General features: G+C 45.3%; 1 long non-coding RNA gene across 1 annotated transcript in view; it reads left to right on the plus strand.

Moving 5' to 3' along the window:
* LOC310840253 overlaps window positions 1–19,687 on the plus strand; it is a 31,053-nt gene that overhangs the window by 5,683 nt on the left and 5,683 nt on the right. Inside the window, exon 2 of the long non-coding RNA XR_014561875.1 lies at window positions 17,619–17,733. This is a non-coding gene — a long non-coding RNA (uncharacterized lncRNA). The remainder of the gene's footprint in view (window positions 1–17,618; window positions 17,734–19,687) is intronic.

Consider the following 19,687-nt stretch of genomic DNA (forward strand, 5'->3'; position numbering starts at 1 on the left):
AAAAATGATAAAACATCATTGAATTGTTACACAGTCATTAAAATGGCAGAAGAAACAGCAGCAAATAGCAATCCAGTTGTAAAAGAAGCAGTTAAATTAACATTGCAGTTTATTTATTAAAAGCCCAATCATATTAAACCATTTTAACCCACCTTTGAACATTTAATAGAATAGGTACAAGAAGATTATCTATTTCAGGGGATGGTTCCACAGAAAATACCCTGTCTCCATTTGTCATCTGGCTAGAATCTGCAGACAGCAACACCTGAAAAGGTCTCTGGATATGTTAATTAAAACTGCACAGGATCTGGAATCCAAGTATTTGTCAGAGCACATTTCCTTTATCAACTGACCCTGAGATTGGCAGTGGGGAGGGAGCTGCTGGTGGGTGTTGCTTGCTCTGGTAGCACTTCCTTGGTAGTGATGTCCCAGATGCTGAACTCTCCCCCTGGAAGCATGCATGGCTACAACTTCCATTAAGCTGACGGTCACTGTTATACTGATTTCAAATTATAGGAACAGGTGGTTCTTTGGAGTATAAGAAGATCAACTATGGGACAGTGACAGATTATTTAGGGCGATATACTATCACAGTTAAAGCTGCTGTTGTAATTTAGAGAGTGACTACATTCCACATCGCGGGTAGCGCTCTGGGTTAAACCACAGAGCCTAGGACTTGCCTATCAGAAGGTCGGTGGTTCGAATCCCCGTAACAGTGTGAGCTCCCGTTCTCGGTCCCTGCTCCTGCTCACCTAGCAGTTCAAAAGCACGTCAAAGTGCAAGTAGATAAATAGGTACTGCTCCGGCGGGAAGGTAAATGGTGTTTCCGTGCGCTGCTCTGGTTCTCCAGAAGCAGCTTAGTCATGCTGGCCACATGACCCAGAAGCTGTACGCTGGCTCCCTCGGCCAATAATGTGAGATGAGCGGCGCAACCCCAGAGTCTGTCACAACTGGACCTTATGGTCAGGGGTCCTTTACCTTTACCTTACATCCCACATATATTTCTCATATAGGCATCCTTCCACTTTATGCACATTCTACTCATGTGTGACTGGGTGTGTGTACAGCACCGGGAAATAGATAGATCAGTAAATTATCTGTCTATCTATCATACCAGGAAATGGCGAGAGAGAGATGGAGAGTCCTTGTGGCTCACAAGGAAACCCTCCCCGGAGCCCAAAGAGGACATATGGGCATTGGAAGCCCCAAAGAGATCTGAGGTGCATCAGGGCTTTGTTTAGGCTGCTCAACCTCCCCACCTAACAGCTGATATGCAGGGTAGCGCAGCCACTTTGCCACAAGTCTTCCAACCTCCAGCTGCTTCCAGAGCTTCAACTCTAGTTATTTTGGTCTGGAATGGAGAGAGAGTGCGAGAGTGTGCTGGAGAGCAGGGGGAAATAGGCTTTTAGAGGGTGTTCCCCTCTTTACGTTTCACTTATGTGCACAGGGGTCCAGAGCATAACTGTTACATAAGTGGGGGGGACACCTATATATATTTCCACATCTATAAAAAGTTGTTTTTATCATGCCAACCCTTCCCATGGCATAATTATCTGGTTTTCTAGTTGACACATGCTTTAATTTTTGCTCAGGTTCTGAGATGACAGATGGCCATTACTTTACTAAGTAAATGGTTTAGAAGATCTGAGCTGGTTCTGGATTAATACTTTGAGCTTGTCTCAGTTGTGAAAGGTCAGTGTTGGACTGAAGTTGATATTACAAGCTGTGGCTTTGCTAGAAACATAAGAAAATTTATGTGGGCACCACTGTATGTTGTCATTGTCCGAGCCAAGATGTACTACTTAAGGACCATTTTTCCAGACAGACAAATGGTCTCTGCCCTTGTTGTTGGTACTGGTATGTTTTCATAAAGTTGGTCTGTCCTTTTGCTTCCTCTTAGTTCCAGCCTATTCTTGTTGGCCAAGAAGAGGATAATGTACCAATCTTGACCATTTTCCATTTGAGGGGGTGGCAGATAAAACAAAATCTTTGCCAGCAGCATTGGGAAAGAAAACCACACCAACAGAGCCAGCTATTATAGTGCAGGTTTAGCCCATTGCTACATAAACATGGGGTCTCTGTAATTTGGAAACAGCTTTGAAAGTAGACTGTCAAATATGAAAGGTGATGTCGCTTGCAAGTCCTTCAAAGCAGTGCACACAAACTTCCAGGGGCTAGTTCACATATGCTGGTATAAACCAAGACTTTTCTGTACTTTAAGAGTGGCACTGGAATGTGTAGAATGTTTCTTATTTATGCCATTGCATTTGAAGTGAGGTGAGATGAAATTACAGTTCTGCGTGGTGTTGTATCTTTGATAGCCCACACTTATTGACCACATCTGCACTGGACATTTAAAGCACTCTTAAACAGTCATTGCTTCCACCAAAGCATCATGGAAACTGCAGTTGGTTCAGGATCCTGAGAGTTGTTAGGAGACCCCTGTTCCCTTCACAGAACTATAATTCTCAGATGGTTTAACAGTCCATCCATCTTCCCCGAGAACTCTGGGAATTGTAACTCTTTGAGCGAAACAGGTGTCTCCTACCAGCTCTCAGAACCCTAAACAAACTGCAGTTCCTAGGATGCTCTGGAGGAAGCTATGACTATTGAAGTATTGTAATTGTGCTTTAAATAGATGGTGTGAATATGGCCAAAGAGTGAATGGACTATCAAAAATACAACACTACAGGCAGAATAAGTGTAATTGCATGTTAGGTAAAGGTAAAGTTACCCCTGCCCATCAGGGCCAGTCGTGACCGACTCTAGGGTTGCGCGCTCATCTCGCTCAAGAGGCCGGGAGCCGGCACTGTCCGAAGACACCTCCGGGTCACGTGGCCAGCGTGACTAAGCTGCATCTGGCGAGCCAGCACCAGCGCCGCACATTGGAACGCCGTTTACCTTCCCGCTAGAAAGCGGTCCCTATTTATCTACTTGCACTTAGGGGTGCTTTCGAACTGCTAGGTAGGCAGGAGCTGGGACCGAACGACGGGAGCTCACCCCGCCGCGGGGATTCGAACCACCGACCTTTCGATCGGCAGATCCTAGGCTCTGTGGTTTAACCCACAGCGCCACAGCGCGTCCCTATACCTGACTTCAAAGGCAATTGTGTTTAATATGAAACATTCTGTTGTTAGGAAACCCCTAATCACCCCATAATAGTGCTTTAAATGTAAGATGAGGCTGTGGCCTTTGAATTCATCACTTTTTCCTGCAAGACATCAAGTGATGAAAATGAATGTATGATCCAGTCCCAAGTCTCCTCTGGAAGAGTTACATTGTCTCTTCATGCTTCCCTGTTTTCATAAAACTTTTATGGGTTCTTGTCAGATGGCAAGGGTGGCTGCTCACGAGTAACCAGGCAGGACTCCGACCTGTCTTTTACAGGTTTTATTTAGGTGCAAACTATTTACAGTGCAGAACCCCAAAGTTCATGTCTGCCTCAATCGCTAGCAGAATTTGGGAGTGCCTGTTTCCTGGACCTCCTCTAGCATAAAAGCCTCGTTACGCCCAGCCTTTTCCTTCCCTCTTTGCGCTTTAGACTTCTGTGCAGGGTGGGCGACGGATGGGGCGTGCTTCCCTCCTGGCCGGCTTTGCCAGAAGTGGTGCTGAGGCTCCTACCAGCATCCTCTGGTCCTTTCACCTCTTTCCCACTGGAGGTGGAGTTTGCCTCATCACCGGAAGAGGAACTGCTTCGCAGGATTTTCAGAGGCTCCCTGTAACACAACTGCCCCTCTGTTTCCTGCCCCTGTTCTGATGGCACTTCCCTGACAGGTTCTACTCAATATACTTTGCAATAAATGGAATTTGTTTTGGGTTGCAAGCTGACCAGTAAAAACTGGTTTGCTCTGTTCCTGTAGCCATAACAGCAATTTAATCTCCTGAAATCAGCAGGAGATGATTTCCAAGCACGATGAAAAACACCCCTACCAATGGCAGATCAAGCTCCTTTTAAAATCACAGGAACAGAGGTTGGTTGGAACAGAGGTTGGAAAATCTAAGATCCTGATTTTCTCAAAGAGCCGGAAACTCCATAATTGGAGAATTGATGGGAGAGTCATCGAACAAGTCTATAGATTCCAATATTTGGGAGTCTGGTTACAACATAACCTCAGATGGAAGGCCCATGTAGCCTATGTTACAAATAGAGCCAAAGCTATCTCCTTGGCGATCTTGCGATTCTTCTTCACCGATGGGGCCCTTCATATCCCATCGGCGTTGAAAGTCTTCAAGGCCAAGGTGATCCCGACAATTGCTTATGCCATCTCAATGTTTAAAAAGAAAAGAAAAAGCCTGGCAACTCAAAATGGTTTCAATTCTCACGGCAGAGTTTCCCATCATGAAAGAGGGAAGTAAGGGAATGTGGCCAGTGTTAATAGGGTGGTGGAAATGGTATCACAAAACGGCTCAGTTTCCTTACAGAATGTAAGAAACAACTTCCAGAGAATAATTACAAGATTTTCCTCCTTATCTCTGGACAGAAGTTTTTGTATTTTATGGCTAAGAGCAGTAAATAATTTGCCCATGGGCATAGCTACACACAATGCTTGCTACAGGAGAACATCCCTTTGTTCAGCCAAACTGGCAGCCATATTTAGAGGACAGTGTATATATACTGCTAAGCTTTCCGTGTAGCGAATACCTCACTTTATAAACCAAGAACAGCAGATGTAGCTACTTTTGCAAGTGCTCTGGTAGACATTCTAATGCATCACAGAACGAAAAGGATAGTAAAATGCTGATACATTGTGATTGCTATATCCCTGCTTGGTAAATGAAAGCGTCGTCAAGTGTTTTCAATTGATTTTTGTTAAAAAATCTATCAGGAATTGGCACCTTTAGGGTACATCAAATCAGGTCTCTAGTTTGAAAAGGCCCAAGGAACGTATTCCTAGTTTTTTGGGGGGTGTTTTTTTAAAGGAACTCTGTACCTTTAAATCCCTTGCAAATTGAGAAAAACAAGCTGTGATTTATATAAGCTGGGTAATCATGTGATTTTCAGGAAAGCTCCCTCTGCCCCCTCCCAGCTTCCCATCCCCACTCTGGCCTCCAACTGGCATGCAGCAAGAGTTTCAAGAAAGAGGCACCAGCGTTGGGGCCTGATGAGGGGGCGGAAAGGAGGGAGAGATTCATTCAGAAAGAGCAAAGCAAACGGGAGCAAGGCGGGAAAGGCGAAATAAGAGAGGGTGGGTGGGGGAAGGGAGGAGAGGGGCCTCTGCATTGTATTCATTTCTGCAATTCCCTCCTCCATCAACTATCAGAAAAGGGGCTGTTCTTTGCCTCTCCAGCGCTTGCTGCCATTCCAAGTTTAATTCAAAAGTTGATCCCAGGGGAGTGGAAGAGAGAGAGAGGGAGAGAACTCTTGCGCTGTTTACAGTATTATTACACTCGCAACACATCTCCGAGCAGTGAAAAGTTCTAGGGTCGTAGTGCTTACCCCTGTGTTCCTTTGCCAGGAGGTCACTAGAAGCTTCTTGTTGTTCTGTGGTGTGTGTGTTTATTTAGAATCATTTATTAGCCACTTCAATGAAAGAATCCCTAAGCAGTGTAATAGTACAATTTAAAAGAGTTATCAATATAATATAAACATAAGTAAACATAGGTTAAAGAACAGCTGGAAATGCACTGGCGGATGGTCACAATATGCATCTGAGCCGTGTACCCACCACGCATTTAAAGAACATGAATTCTCTCAAAGAATCCCGGGAACTGTAGTATGTTAAGGGTCATGGGAATTCTGGCTCTCTGTGGAATAAATGACAGTTCCTAGGATTTGGGGAGTGGGGGAAGATGTGCTTTGAGTGTACAGTGGTACCTCGGGTTACATACGCTTCTTGTTACATACGCTTCAGGTTACAGACTGCTAACCCAGAAATAGTACCTCGGGTTAAGAACTTTGCTTCAGGATGAGAACAGAAATTGTGCTCCAGCGGTGCGGCGGCAGCGAGAGGCCCCATTAGCTAAAGTGGTGCTTCAGGTTAAGAACAGTTTCAGGTTAAGAACAGACCTCCGGAACAAATTAAGTACTTAACCTGAGGTACCACTGTATAGGGCACCCCATAAGGTTGTTCAGATATACCTACACTGATGTTGTTGTTGTTTAGTCGTTTAGTCATGTCCGACTCTTCGTGACCCCATGGACCAGAGAACGCCAGGCACCTCTGTCCTCCACTGCCTCCCGCAGTTTGGTCAAACTCATGCTGGTAACCTTGAAAACACTATCCAACCATCTCGTCCTCTGTCGCCCCCTTCTCCTTGTGCCCTCCATCTTTCCCAACATCAGGGTCTTTTCCAGGGAGTCTTCTCTTCTCATGAGGTGGCCAAAGTACTGGAGCCTCAGCTTCACGATATGTCCTTCCAGTGAGCACTCAGGGCTGATTTCCTTCAGAATGGAGAGGTTTGATATTCTTGCAGTCCATGGGACTCTCAAGACTCTCCTCCAGCACCATAATTCAAAAGCATCAATTCTTCGGCGATCAGCCTTCTTTATGGTCCAGCTCTCACTTCCATACATCACTACTGGGAAAACCATAGCTTTAACTATACGAACCTTTGTTGGCAAGGTGATGTCTCTACTTCTCAAGATGCTGTCTAGGCCTGTCATTGCCCTTCTCCCAAGAAGCAGGCGTCTTTTAATTTTGTGGCTGCTGTCACCATCTGCAGTGATCATGGAGCCCAAGAAAGTAAAATCTCTCACTGCCTCCATTTCTTCCCCTTCTATTTGCCAGGAGGTGATGGGACCAGTGGCCATGATCTTCGGTTTTTTATGTTTTTTAATGTCGTTTTACCTACACTGATAAAAAGGTAAAGGTACCCCTGCCCGTACGGGCCAGTCTTGACAGACTCGGGGGTTGTGCGCCCATCTCACTCAAGAGGCCAGGGGCCAGCGCTGTCCGGAGACACTTCCGGGTCACGTGGCCAGCGTGACAAAGCTGCATCTGGCGAGCCAGAGCCGCACACGGAAACGCCGTTTACCTTCCCGCTGGTAAGCGGTCCCTATTTATCTACTTGCACCCGGAGGTGCTTTCGAACTGCTAGGTTGGCAGGCGCTGGGACCGAGCAGCGGGAGCGCACCCCGCCGCAGGGATTCGAGCCGCCAACCTTTCGATCGGCAAGTCCTAGGCGCTGAGGCTTTAACCCACAGCGCCACCTGCGTCCCACCTACACTGATAGCCTTACAGAATTCTTTCAGGAAACGTGTAACAATATTCTTATTCTTATTATTTAAAATAAATGCAGCAAGCTAGGTGCCTCTGGGAAGTTCACAAGTAATAGCCTTAACCTATTGCTTTTTTCCAGGGTCTGGAATTCAGAGGTGTACTGAGTTAGCTAAGTGTAACCTCCTTGTACAAACACAGTTCATAACAACTAACAGATTATGTTCTGTGAGAATTATTATTTTTTAAGCTAGGAGCCATCGCCACTTCTTGTGGTGGTGAATTCCATCAGTTAATTATGTATTGTGTGAAAATGTACTTTCTTTTTTTATCTGTCCTGGGCTTACTGCCAGTCATCTACCATTATGAGATATAGGGCGGGGGGGGGGGGGGTTATGTACCAACTTTCTGTGCACCATTCATGGTTTTGCAAACCTCTATCATGCCTGTCCCATCCAGTTACGTTTTTTTAAAGCTAAAAATCCACCAGTACTTTGGTTCTCATATGGAACCAGCTTCTTGATAATTTTAGTTTATGTTTTCTGTGGCTTTTGCAGCTCTGAAATATTCTTTTTGAGATGGCATAACTAGAATTGTACACAGTACTCCAAATGTGCTTGCATCAGATTTACTTAATGGCGATGATACTTGACATTTCATTTCATTTTCAATTGCTTTCCTAATAAATCTTAACATTGACTTAATATTTGAGGGTTAATAAATTATTGTGAAAGCTCGGATTTATAACTAATGGACATATTTGCCCTTTACACTGCTGCTACACACAAGTGATTCCACCCCCCACCCCACCCCATGAGCTCTCTTCCACAGCCCTCCAACTTCCTCCAATATTTTTTACTAGTCCTAACATTCCTGGTTATTTATTTCACTTGAAGCCCCTGGATTTTCCTTTGCAATTTGCCTGAGCCCACATGACAAGCTACTCTAAAGATATTTTCCCCATCACTCCATGGAATTCCAAAGACCTTTTTTCATTTGTCGTGGTGCATGCATGCTGCTGTTGCTGCATATGTTTGCTATCCTTTGCCAGAAGCTGTCCTACCAGTTTGCTTTGTCTTGCCAGAAGTTCCAGCCTTCAAACTGCTCTCTGTGTGTGCGTGTGCCTGCGTGCATATAAGCAGCAAGGGCTGTAGCTCAGCAGGATGGTTTAGAAACTGGAAAAAAGCATTTATCGGAAACCAACAGTATAGCTCCATGAGAATATGGAGTCATTAGCACATAATAGCTCCCCTCCTACCCTTTCAACCTTCTTATACCCACAAACTGTGTTCACACAAGGGTATGCACATATGCCAGAATGATCACCCTTTGTTAACCCGAATTTAACAAGTATTTGGAAAGGCACAGTAGTAATGCAAAACATTGGTGAACTGGTTTACTTCTCTTCAACATCCAATGAACTGAAAATCCCATGTGATGGATCCAATAGGATCCAGTATAATCACTTCCAGTAAAAGGTAAAGGACCCCTGGACGGTAATGTCTGGTTAAAGGCGACTATGGGGTGCGGCGCTCATCTCACCTCAGGCCAAGGGAGCTGGCAGTTGTTCACAGACAGCTTTCCTGGTCATGTGGCCAACATGACTAAACCGCTTCTGGCACAACCGAACATCGAGACAGAAGCCAGAGCACACGGAAACGCCATTTACCTTCCCGCCACAGTGGTACCTATTTATCTACTTGCACTGGTATGCTTTTGAACTGCTAGGTTGGCAGAAGCTGGGACAGAGCAACAGGAGCTCACTCCATTGAGCCAACCTTCTGATCAGCAAGCCCAAAAGGCTCAGTGGTTTAGACCACAGCGCCACCCACATCCCTATATGACTTCCAGTACTTGCTGCTGGTGCTGATACATACCTGTAGTTCCATCTTTTGGACACAGTCCTCACCTGAGCTCAGATGAACTGGCTAGAGCCACCCTGGCTAGAAGCATTGCCTAATTCAAATTTGGATGGGTCTCCATGCCCAGGGCCAGCAGTTGTTATGTGTGGCTATTTTTATTTACATCTGGGTCCGGCCCAGTAAGTGCTAGTATTTCTTCAAGGGAGATGATCTCCTCTTTACCCTGCCTGCGTCTCCATATTTACAATTATTATACATACAGTGGTACTTCAGTTTTTTAACGTCTTGGAAGTCAAATGTTTCCGTTTTCAAACGCCATAAACCCGGAAGTAACTGCTTTGGTTTTCAAACACTTTTCGGAAGTCGAACATGCCACGCGGCTTCCACTGAGTGCAAGATCCTGAATGCTAGCTGTCAGTTATTGAGGCTTCAGTTTTCGAACGTTTCAGAACTTGGAACGGTCTTCCAGAATGGATTACATTTGAAAACAGAGGTGCCACTGTATTCTGTTCCCTCATTTCTGATTTCCAATCAACAGCAGAACCGTCAGTTGTATCATAGTGTTGCTTTTTTCCCTTTTCTAAAGAAAAATCTCCCAGGTTTGTAAATAGCCCTGATAATCTGTGAGCTACATTATTTTGAAGTGGCTTACCAGGTGGGGTAATAATAATAATAATAATAATAATAATAATAATAATAATAATAATAATATATTTGTACCCCGCCCATCTGCTGGGTTTCCCCAGCCACTCTGGGCAGCTTCCAACAAAGACTAAAAATACAGTACATTAAAATGTGACACATTAAAAACTTCCCTAAACAGGGCTGCCTTCAGATGTCTTCTAAATGTCAGGTAGTTGAAACACAAAAAATTCCTTCCAATAGCACGTTAGAGACCAACTAAGTTTGTTATTGGTATGAGCTTTCGTGTGCATGCACACTTCTTCAGATACCAAGCTGAAGAAGTGTGCATGCACACAAAAGCTCATACCAATAACAAACTTAGTTGGTCTCTAACGTGCTACTGGAAGGATTTTGTTTGCTTCAACTATGGTAGACCAACACGGCTACCTACCTGTAACTAGAACTATGTCAGGTAGTTGTTTATCTCTTTGAAATCTGATGGGAGGGCGTTCCACAGGGCGGGTGCCACTACTGAGAAGGCCCTCTGCATGGTTTCCTGTAACTTGGCTTCTTGCAGTGAGTGAACCGCCAGAAGGCCCTCGGAGCTGGACCTCAGTGTCCGGGCAGAAGGATGGGGATGGAGACGCTCCTTCAGGTATACTGGGCCGAGGCCGTTTAGGGCTTTGAAGGTCAGCACCAACACTTTGAATTGTGCTTGGAAACGTACTGGGAGCCAATGTCGGTCTTTCAGGACCTGTGTTATGTGGTCTTAGTGGCCACTCCCAGTCACCAGTCTAGCTGCCGCATTCTGGATTAGTTGTAGTTTCCGGGTCACCTTCAAAGGTAGTCTCATGTAGAGCGCATTGCAGTAGTCCAAGCGGGAGATAACTAGAGCATGCATGTAGTATTAATAATAATAATAATAATAATAATTTTTTTATTTATACTCCGCCCTCCCCAGCCAAGGCCGGGCTCAGAGCGGCTTACAAGCAATAATAAAAACAAGATGAATGATTACAACTTAAAAACAAAAATAAAATACAACATTAAAATAATGGAACATTAAAATATTAAAATGTAGCCTCATCACAGGAGGAGAGGAAAAGAAAGAAAAGAAAAGGAGAAAAAAAAGAGAGAGGGAGGGAATTAAATTGGCTCCAAGCCAAAGGCCAGGCAGAACAACTCTGTCTTACAGGCCCTGCGGAAAGAAATCAGATCCTGCAGGGCCCTGGTCTCATGAGACAGAGGGTTCCACCAGGCCGGAGCCAGAGTTGAAAAGGCCCTGGCTCTGGTTGAAGCCAATCTAACTTCTTTAGGGCCTGGGACCACTAGGGTGTTGTTATTTATGGACCTTGAGGCTCTCCGTGGGGCATACCAGGAGAGGCGGTCCCGTAGGTACGAGGGTCCTAGGCCGTGAAGGGCTTTAAAGGTCAAAAGTAGCACCTTAAATCTGACCCTGTACTCCACAGGGAGCCAGTGCAGCTGGAAAAGCACTGGGCGAATATGCTCCCATGGCAGAGACCCCGTGAGGAGCCTCGCTGCAGCATTCTGCACCCGCTGGAGTTTCTGGGACAGCTTCAAGGGCAGCCCGCATAGAGCGAATTACAGTAGTCAAGCCTGGAGATGACCGTCGCATGGATCACTGTGGCCAGGTCGGGGCGGGAAAGGTAAGGGACCAACTGCTTGATGCGGTGAAGGTGGAAAAATGTCGCCTTGGCTGTTGCTGTAACTTGCGCCTCCATGGAAAGGGAGGCATCAAGGATTACACCCAAACTCTTAACGGAAGGCAATGGCACTAATTGGGCCCCCGCAAGAGAAGGGAGTTGGTCCCTCATCCTCATGCCATCCCGACCTAGCCATAGGACCTCTGTCTTCGAAGGATTTAGTTTCAATCGGCTCCCACGAAACCATCCAGCCACAGCTTCCAAGCATCTGGTCAGTGTGTTCGGGGCCGAGTCAGTGTGGCCATCCATCAGCAGATAGAGCTGAGTATCATCAGCATATTGGTGACAGCCCAGCCCAAAGCTCCGGATAATCTGGGCAAGGGGGCGCATAAAGATGTTAAAAAGCATCGGGGAGAGAATTTCACCCTGCGGCACTCCACACACCAAGGAGTGGCGCGACGACATTTCCCTCCCTAGTGCCACCCTCTGTCCCCGACCAGAGATAAAAGAGCACAACCAGTTACGGGCTATGCCCTGTATCCCCACGTCTGCAAGGCGGTGGTCCAGAAGATCATGATCGACCATGTCAAAGGCTGCTGACAAATCTAAAAGGATCAGCAGTCCTGACCCGCCTCGATCCAGTTGTCTACGGAGATCATCTGTTAGGGCAACCAGAGCCGTCTCTGTCCCAAAACCAGGACGGAAACCGGACTGAAATGGATCTAATGCCGAGCTAGTATTAGAGGTACTACACTAGCTCCCTGGGCCACTGTTGCTTCCCAGGAGAGTACATTTATACTGCACAGACCTCCCTGCTGCCGTTGTCCTCCCAGTAAGCAACAGCAAGTTGGAAGCAACAGGAAGCTAGCGTATCAGATCAGTTCCACCCAGCGACCAGCATTTTTATGTAGGGTAGCTACAATAGGACCTCATAGTTTTTTAAAATTAAAATGCAGCCCGTTTGCCATTACCAGTTTGATCAGAGCAACATTCTGGTCAAAATGGCAACCTACATGCACCTTTTTATCCTGTACACATGTTGTTGGTCCAGAGTGCCCCATTATTTCTGGCCTTGAAGGCTGGGGCTGATGATAGTTGGAATCCCAGCAATATCTGGAGGGCCACAGGTTTGCCACCCTTGCTATAAGGAGGTGGAAACACTATCATCCCTCTAGGGCAGGCAAATAGCTGCTTCTTTGGCGATCACTCATAGCTGAGTAAGATTGTCTGGGATGTGAAGCGGGAAAGACTCAAACACTCCTTGACTTTTCTTCTTCTACCACTGCCAAAAGGCTGCATGGCTGAATTTCATTAAAAAACAAATAAACGTTGGGATACGAGGTTACAAACCTGGCACCTATAGGCAGATGTGCCCATGCCAAGACCTTCCCTGACACCCCTAAGAGGATCCCCACCTGCCCTTCCCCTGATGCAGTTAGGCTTGAAAAAAGTCACATATTGTAGCCAATACAGTGGCACCTCGAGTTACATATGCTTCAGGTTACAGACTCTGCTAACCCAGAAATAGTACCTCAGGTTAAGAACTTTGCTTCAGGATGAGAACAGAAATCGTGCTCCGGCGGCGTGGTGGCAGCAGGAGGCCCCATTAGCGAAAGTGGTGCTTCAGGTTAAGAACAGTTTCAGTTGAGAACGGACTTCGGGAATGAATTAAGTACTTAGCCCGAGGTAGCACTGTAGAAGGATCTCTCAAGGGGAATTTTGGGGGTGATCCAGGAAGTCCATGTCCCTCCCCAAGCTCAAAAAAACCTAAAGCATTTCCCCCAAACCTAATTGATGGGAAGGAGGGTGGTGCTCTCAACAGTCTCAACATGCTTGGTGATAAAGATTTTTCACTTCACCAATGAACAAGAAAGACCGTTTTCAGTGAGCATGACATCCCTCTAAGCAGAATGCATATGTTTAATTTCAGCAGCTTTCTACAGTTTTGTAAGATAAGTATAGTAAATACTAGGAATCTGGTCATCTCATTGATCTCCTGAAGTATGGCTGCCAGCTTTTCCAGATCCTTTTCTCTCCTTCCCCTTCTTTCAGATCTACGATGTGCTACAGATGATTGATGTAATCATGTGTGGGCCAGCAGTTTAGCAGACATTTCTATGAGCTAGTTTCTACTGAGGCTTTATTTGCAAAGTTTAATCAAGTGCCTTGTTTTGAACCAATGATATTGATTTATGCAGTTAAAATAAACACTATTGTAATCAACATGAATATTTTGAGAAAACGTAACAAATACAACTTTCTCGACTAATTAGCTCAGGCAAATTGTTTGTTGTGACGATAAATTACCACTCCCTTGGAATGGAACAGTAACAACTCACCCCATGCTGGTGAGAAAACAGCAGGAGCCTATGGCAGAAAATACGCTCTTGGTGGGAGAAAGTATGGGTAGGGTGGCTCCCTATTCAAGCTGTTCAGCATGCAAGCTTTGAATGATGTGGGGATTATGGGTACCCCTCCCTCGGTTATGCTGGAAGCAAACTAGGAATTAGAGGGTGGGGCATCCTTCCAGAGAGGAGGAAAAACACAGGCAACCATGAGGTACATGTGAAATATTAAGACACTTATGAGGCAGAACTGCAGGAATAGGAAACCTGTGATCCTCCAGATGTGATCCTCCAGTTGTAACTAAAAAAGTGCCTTCTCCAGTATCAACCATCTTGGACCCTATGATCAGCATGTGATGCCTTGTTGATGGTGCCACCCCTGGGGGCTGCCTGGTTGACCCATGACAATGGCTTTTCATTGGTGGTTCCCCATTTGTGGAATACTCTCCCTAGGGTCTGTCTCCCATCATTAACTTTCAAGAGAAATTGGAAACATTCTTGTTTACCCAGGCATTAGGTCGCTGAAGAATACTGTTCCTGACAGCCCTGAGATACACAAATGTGTGTGCATGGGGGTCTTTGACCCAGGTGAAATAAAACCTAGTTTTGCCCCTGGGTGGGGTATAAATTCAGTAAGTAAATAAAATCAGCCCTGGCTATTGGCAATGCTTGCTAGAGTTGACAGAGTCCAACAAAGCAGAGACATCACCTTGCCAACAAAGCTCAGTATAGTTAAAGCTATGGTTTTCCCAGTAATGTATGGAAGTGAGGACTGGACCATAAAGAAGGCTGATTGCCGAAGAATTGATGATTTTGAATTATGGTGCTGGAGGAGACTCTTGAAAGTCCCATGGACTGCAAAAAGATCAAACCTCTCCATTCTGAAGGAAATCAGCCCTGAGTGCTCACTGGAAGGACAGATCCTGAAGCTGAGACTCCAGTACTTTGGCCACCTCATGAGAAGAGAAGACTCCCTGGAAAAGACCCTGATGTTGGGAAAGATGGAGGGCACAAGGAGAAGGGGGCGACAGAGGACGAGATGGTTGGATGGTGTTCTTGAAGCTACCAGCATGAGTTTGATCAAACTGCGGGAGGCAGTGGAGGACAGGAGTGCCTGGCGTGCTCTGGTCCATGGGGTCATGAAGAGTCGGACACGACTAAACAACATCATCATCATCTAGTTCCTTATACGGGTGCAGTGTGTATTGATAAAGAGCCTTGAGGCGATGCTGTGCATTGTGAAAACTTGTGTGGGGCGCTAACATGTTTGCACACAGTCAACTGGTTATTAGCCAGAACTCACAATTATGAATATGTTGTTGTGAGTTTGGGGGGGAGTAGTCTGTATGATGCCTGCGTCCCTTCTAATTCCTTGCTCCCTGCATCCAGGAAGGGTTAAAATCTATTGCAGTCATACCTCGGGTTGAATGTGATTCGAGATGAGCGCGTTCAAGTTGTGCTCCGTGGCAACCCAGAAGTAATGGAGCGCGTTACTTCCGGGTTTCGTCGCGCATGCGCAGATGCTCAAAATGACATCACGCGCAGAAGCGCCAAAAGGTGACATGCGCAGATGCGTGGACACGGGTTACATTTGCTTCTAGATGCGAACGGGCCTCCAGAACGGATCCCATTCGCATCTAGAGGTACCACTGTGGATTTTACACCCACTGGTGTAGATGGCAAATAGCAATTAATATTTGAAAATACGGGTCACTGTGTGGACACTTGGATCAATTATGCAGACAGAAAAATCTGATCTGAACAGCTCATTTGCAACATAACAGCTAAAGGAAGCAATCTTATTAATTGATCTATTTTAAAAAGTATTAATTTTTTGATATCCTTTCAATTAATCTGTTTTTAACAGGTCAACTACAAATTGGACTCGGGAGTCCACCTGTCATTAGTCGTAGGCACTTCTGTATTGTCACATGGTTTGTGATAAGGAATAGCGCTCTATTCCTTCCATCCCCCATCGCTGCATACTTTTGTGATTTTTTTTTGAAAAAAATTATCACATCAAAACCCACACACAAATCAAAACCCAATTTCTATTCTCTTCAAGAAAATGAATGAAAATTAGAAATATACAAACCAGATCATTAACCGACCCAGACTGTTACCTTCCGTTTAGCAATTTAATCTTTCTGACATTTATGTGGAAGATGTTTTAATGCATTGTTCGGTCTCTCCAGTGTTGGATATGGATGATAGTGATGAGCTATTTCCCACTCCTCAAAGGATGTCTTGAAACACACAGTTTCATTATTCTTGTCATTATCTTATCATGTAAAATTACATCTATTCATAATCTGTAGCAAAGAGATACTCTTACACCGTTTGGCACCACACAAACCTTTAACAGCAATGCTTCTCTATCCATCGTGATTTGCATGATTGTGGCTACTCAGAAAGAAAGCATTAGGCAGCTTACCACATCACCACCAGGGAGCCCCAATTCATGCCAATGAAACTGCTGAAGGGGCCCTTCTGGTACAATCCTGCACTTAGGAGACATTTGGGTGGATGCTGCCAGCTAGCATGAGCCTACCCATGCCCTCTTTGAAGGCACAATTGCTAACCGTTCCAACAAGAAAGAAAAAATGAGAGGCAGTTAAAGAAACACATATGGCTGCATAAGGAACTTTCAGATGAGCTGAGATTTAAAAGTGGCATATATAAGAAATAGAAGAAGGGGCAAATCATTTATAGAGTACCCAGCACTTGCAGGGAGAGGGTCAGGCTCAGAATGAGCTCAGGCTTGTGAGAGAGGTTAACAATTATTTTAAAGGGGTTGTTTTTTCAGCTACTTTTGAAGCAATAGGAAAAACACAGAAAGGTCCTGCAAAAAGTTGGAGAAATGCTGTTGGGTGAAAGAGGGAAGGCAGAACTGATTAACACTTACAGTGGTACCTCGGGTTACAGACGCTTCATGTTACAGATGCTTCAGGTTACAGACTGTGTTAACTCAGAAATAGTACCTCAGGTTAAGAACTTTGCTTCAGGATGAGAACAGAAATCATGCAGCAGCGGCGCAGCGGCAGCAGGAGGCCCCATTAGCTAAAGTGGTGCTTCAGGTTAAGAACAGTTTCAGGTTCAGAACAGACCTCTAGAATGAATTACTGTAAGTTCTTAACCTGAGGTACCACTGTACTTTGCCTCTGTCTTCTCCCGAAAGGAAAACAGTACCCAACCTGGTGAAAAATAAAATAAATGAGGCAGGGAGGGAGCTGTAGCCCAATATAGGAAAATAGATGGTAAGGGAATACCTAGCTACTTCAAATGAATTCAGATCTCCAGCCCCTTCCCACATCCAAGGAACATGCAGGTGTAATCTTCAAAAATTCTTAGAGAGCAGGTGATGTCCTTACAGATTAAGGTAAAGGTAAAGGTACCCCTGCCCGTACAGGCCAGTCTTGACAGACTCTGGGGTTGTGCGCCCATCTCACTCAAGAGGCCGGGGGCCAGCGCTGTCCGGAGACACTTCCGGGTCACGTGGCCAGCGTGACATCGCTGCTCTGGCGAGCCAGAGCCGCACACGGAAACGCCGTTTACCTTCCCGCTGGTAAGCGGTCCCTATTTATCTACTTGTACCCGGAGGTGCTTTCGAACTGCTAGGTTGGCAGGCGCTGGGACCGAGCAGCGGAAGCGCACCCCGCCGCAGGGATTCGAACCGCCGACCTTTCGATCGGCAAGTCCTAGGTGCTGAGGCTTTAACCCACAGCGCCACCTGCGTCCCCCTTACAGATTAGAAACAGGTAAATATCCCCATCATCAAAAATGGGGTGGTGGTGGTGAGAGTCTGGAAGGCGACCCATGAAACTACTGACCAGTCAACTTGACATCAGTATGAAGAAAGGTCCTAGAACAGATAATTAAACATTTGGTCTGTGAGTGCTTAGGAAAGGATCATCTTATTACTAAGAAACAAATAATGCCAGACTGATCTTGCTTCTTTTTTGTTAGTTACCAGCTTGGTGGATCATGAGAACGTTGTGAATGTAACATATCTTGATTTCAGTAAGGCCTTCTTATAGAGAAGCTGGGAAAATGTGGGCTAGGCGATTTTATTGTTAGGTGAGTTTGACCAAACCCAAAGTGTGCTCCACCAATGGTTCCTTTACATTCTAGACAAAATTGACAAGTGTGGTGTCCGTAGGGTTTTGTCCTGGCTGGTGTTCAACATCTTTATAAATTACTTGAATGAAGGAACAGAGGGGATGCTCATCAAATTTGCAGGTGAACCCAAACTGGGAGGGGTAGCTAATACCTAGAAGATAAAATCAGGTTTCAAGATGGCCTTAACAGATTGGAGAACTGGGTCAAAAGTAACAAAATGAAATTCAGTAAGGACAAATGTAAGGTCCTGTACTTAGGCAGGAATAATTAGATGTACAAATATAGGGGGATATCTGATTGACAGCAGTACTTATTTATTTTGTGTCCCCTCCCCCAAGCCTGCTGTTTGCTTCCTCTTGTGGATGGATGGTGCTGTTTTGGCTGCATAAGGATTCACACTCAGAATGAGTTAGTATATGATAGTCCATGAATAAGCCTTGATTTGGTGAGTAGCCTTTGAGTGGTATCTATTGGTTTTCACAGTTACTAAGCTCCTCATAAGGAACCCCTAATTTGTTTCTTTGTTCTTCTTTGTTTCTTCTAGAAGCAGTTGTCCCTTGGTAGAAGATAGATAGATAGATAGATAGATTCTTTATTGTCATTACACAAGTGCAACATTGCACAAGTGCAACGAAATTGGATGCCATCCCTTAAAAACAACAAAAGCAACACAACAACAACAACACATCACATCAATGGAACTATAGAAGCAGAACTATAGGGCTGGAAGGGGGCTCTCCAGTAGTGGTGGTTGTTGTTTACTAGTTTAGTCGTGTACGACTCTTCGTGACCCCCTGGACCAGAGCACGCCAGGCACTCCTGTCTTCCACTGCCTCCCGCAGTTTGGTCAAACTCATGCTGGTAGCTTCCAGAACACTGTCCAAGCATCTCGTCGTCTGTCGTCCCCTTCTCCTTGTGCCCTCCATCTTTCCCAACATCAGGGTCTTTTCCAGGGAGTCTTCTCTTAAACTGCTACAGTCACCCTGGAGCTTTTAACCACCTGGGCCTCTGTGTGTCTCTTGTGGAAGTGACCCCTGAAGTCTGCCTATTACCAGTTGTATTATTCTAGAGGATGACTTTTCCTTGATAGTCAGTTGGCAGGCACACAGCTGGAGAAATGCCAACAATGAAAAGCAAAGTGGTGGGGAATGAAGAGAGGCGCTCTGGTTTCTAACTTATTAGGGATGCATTATGTGAGACTAATTTCTGAAGAAAACAGGCTTGGAAATCTTTACAGTTCCACTTTGTTGGAGTTATCGCCACCTTTTCCTACGCCTTTGCCTGGCATCCTTTCTAACTGCTCCTCCCTACACACTGTTTAACTATTTTGGGTAAAGACTTTTTCCAATCAGCTGAGTATGGTTCTGCTAGTCAATAAAAATACTTTTAAAAAACTATCTCCCCCTCCTCCAATAACAGCAAAACATGTGGCAGAGTTAGAGTTCAACAGAGGTTGCAAATAAATCATTTGTGCCTAAGAGGCCCTCAATAATAGATGCCCCCAGAACCTCTCTTAAGGGAAATGCTTGTATTTCACAGAACTCCCTCCTCTTCCCGCATTTCCAAAGAAAAATCCACCCTTCCCAAGAAACCTCGCATTACTGATATCTGATGGCTGTAGTAGATAGGACCTTTAAATTCCTCTCTCTTTCCAGAGACAGGAAATCAGTTAATTTCTGTTGAATCCTTAAAATATGTGGCCTAAATTTAGATCTCATTTCCCTCTAACTCTTAAGTTCTGGCAAATCTGATCTTGCTTTAGACAAAGGTAGCAGAGTTTGAGTATTTAATTAGCTCTCCTGTGTTTTGTCAAATCCAGGATGCCCTTTGCCAAGTTTCCCTGCCAACCGCAGAGCATCTGTTATGCCCAGTCCTAGTTAGGGCCTGTTGCAACCGGTCCAGGGTCATGGGCAGCC

This window comes from Podarcis gaigeae (assembly GCF_964106915.1).
Source record: "Podarcis gaigeae genome assembly, chromosome: 2".
In the NCBI taxonomy this organism is placed as follows: Eukaryota; Metazoa; Chordata; class Lepidosauria; order Squamata; family Lacertidae; genus Podarcis; species Podarcis gaigeae.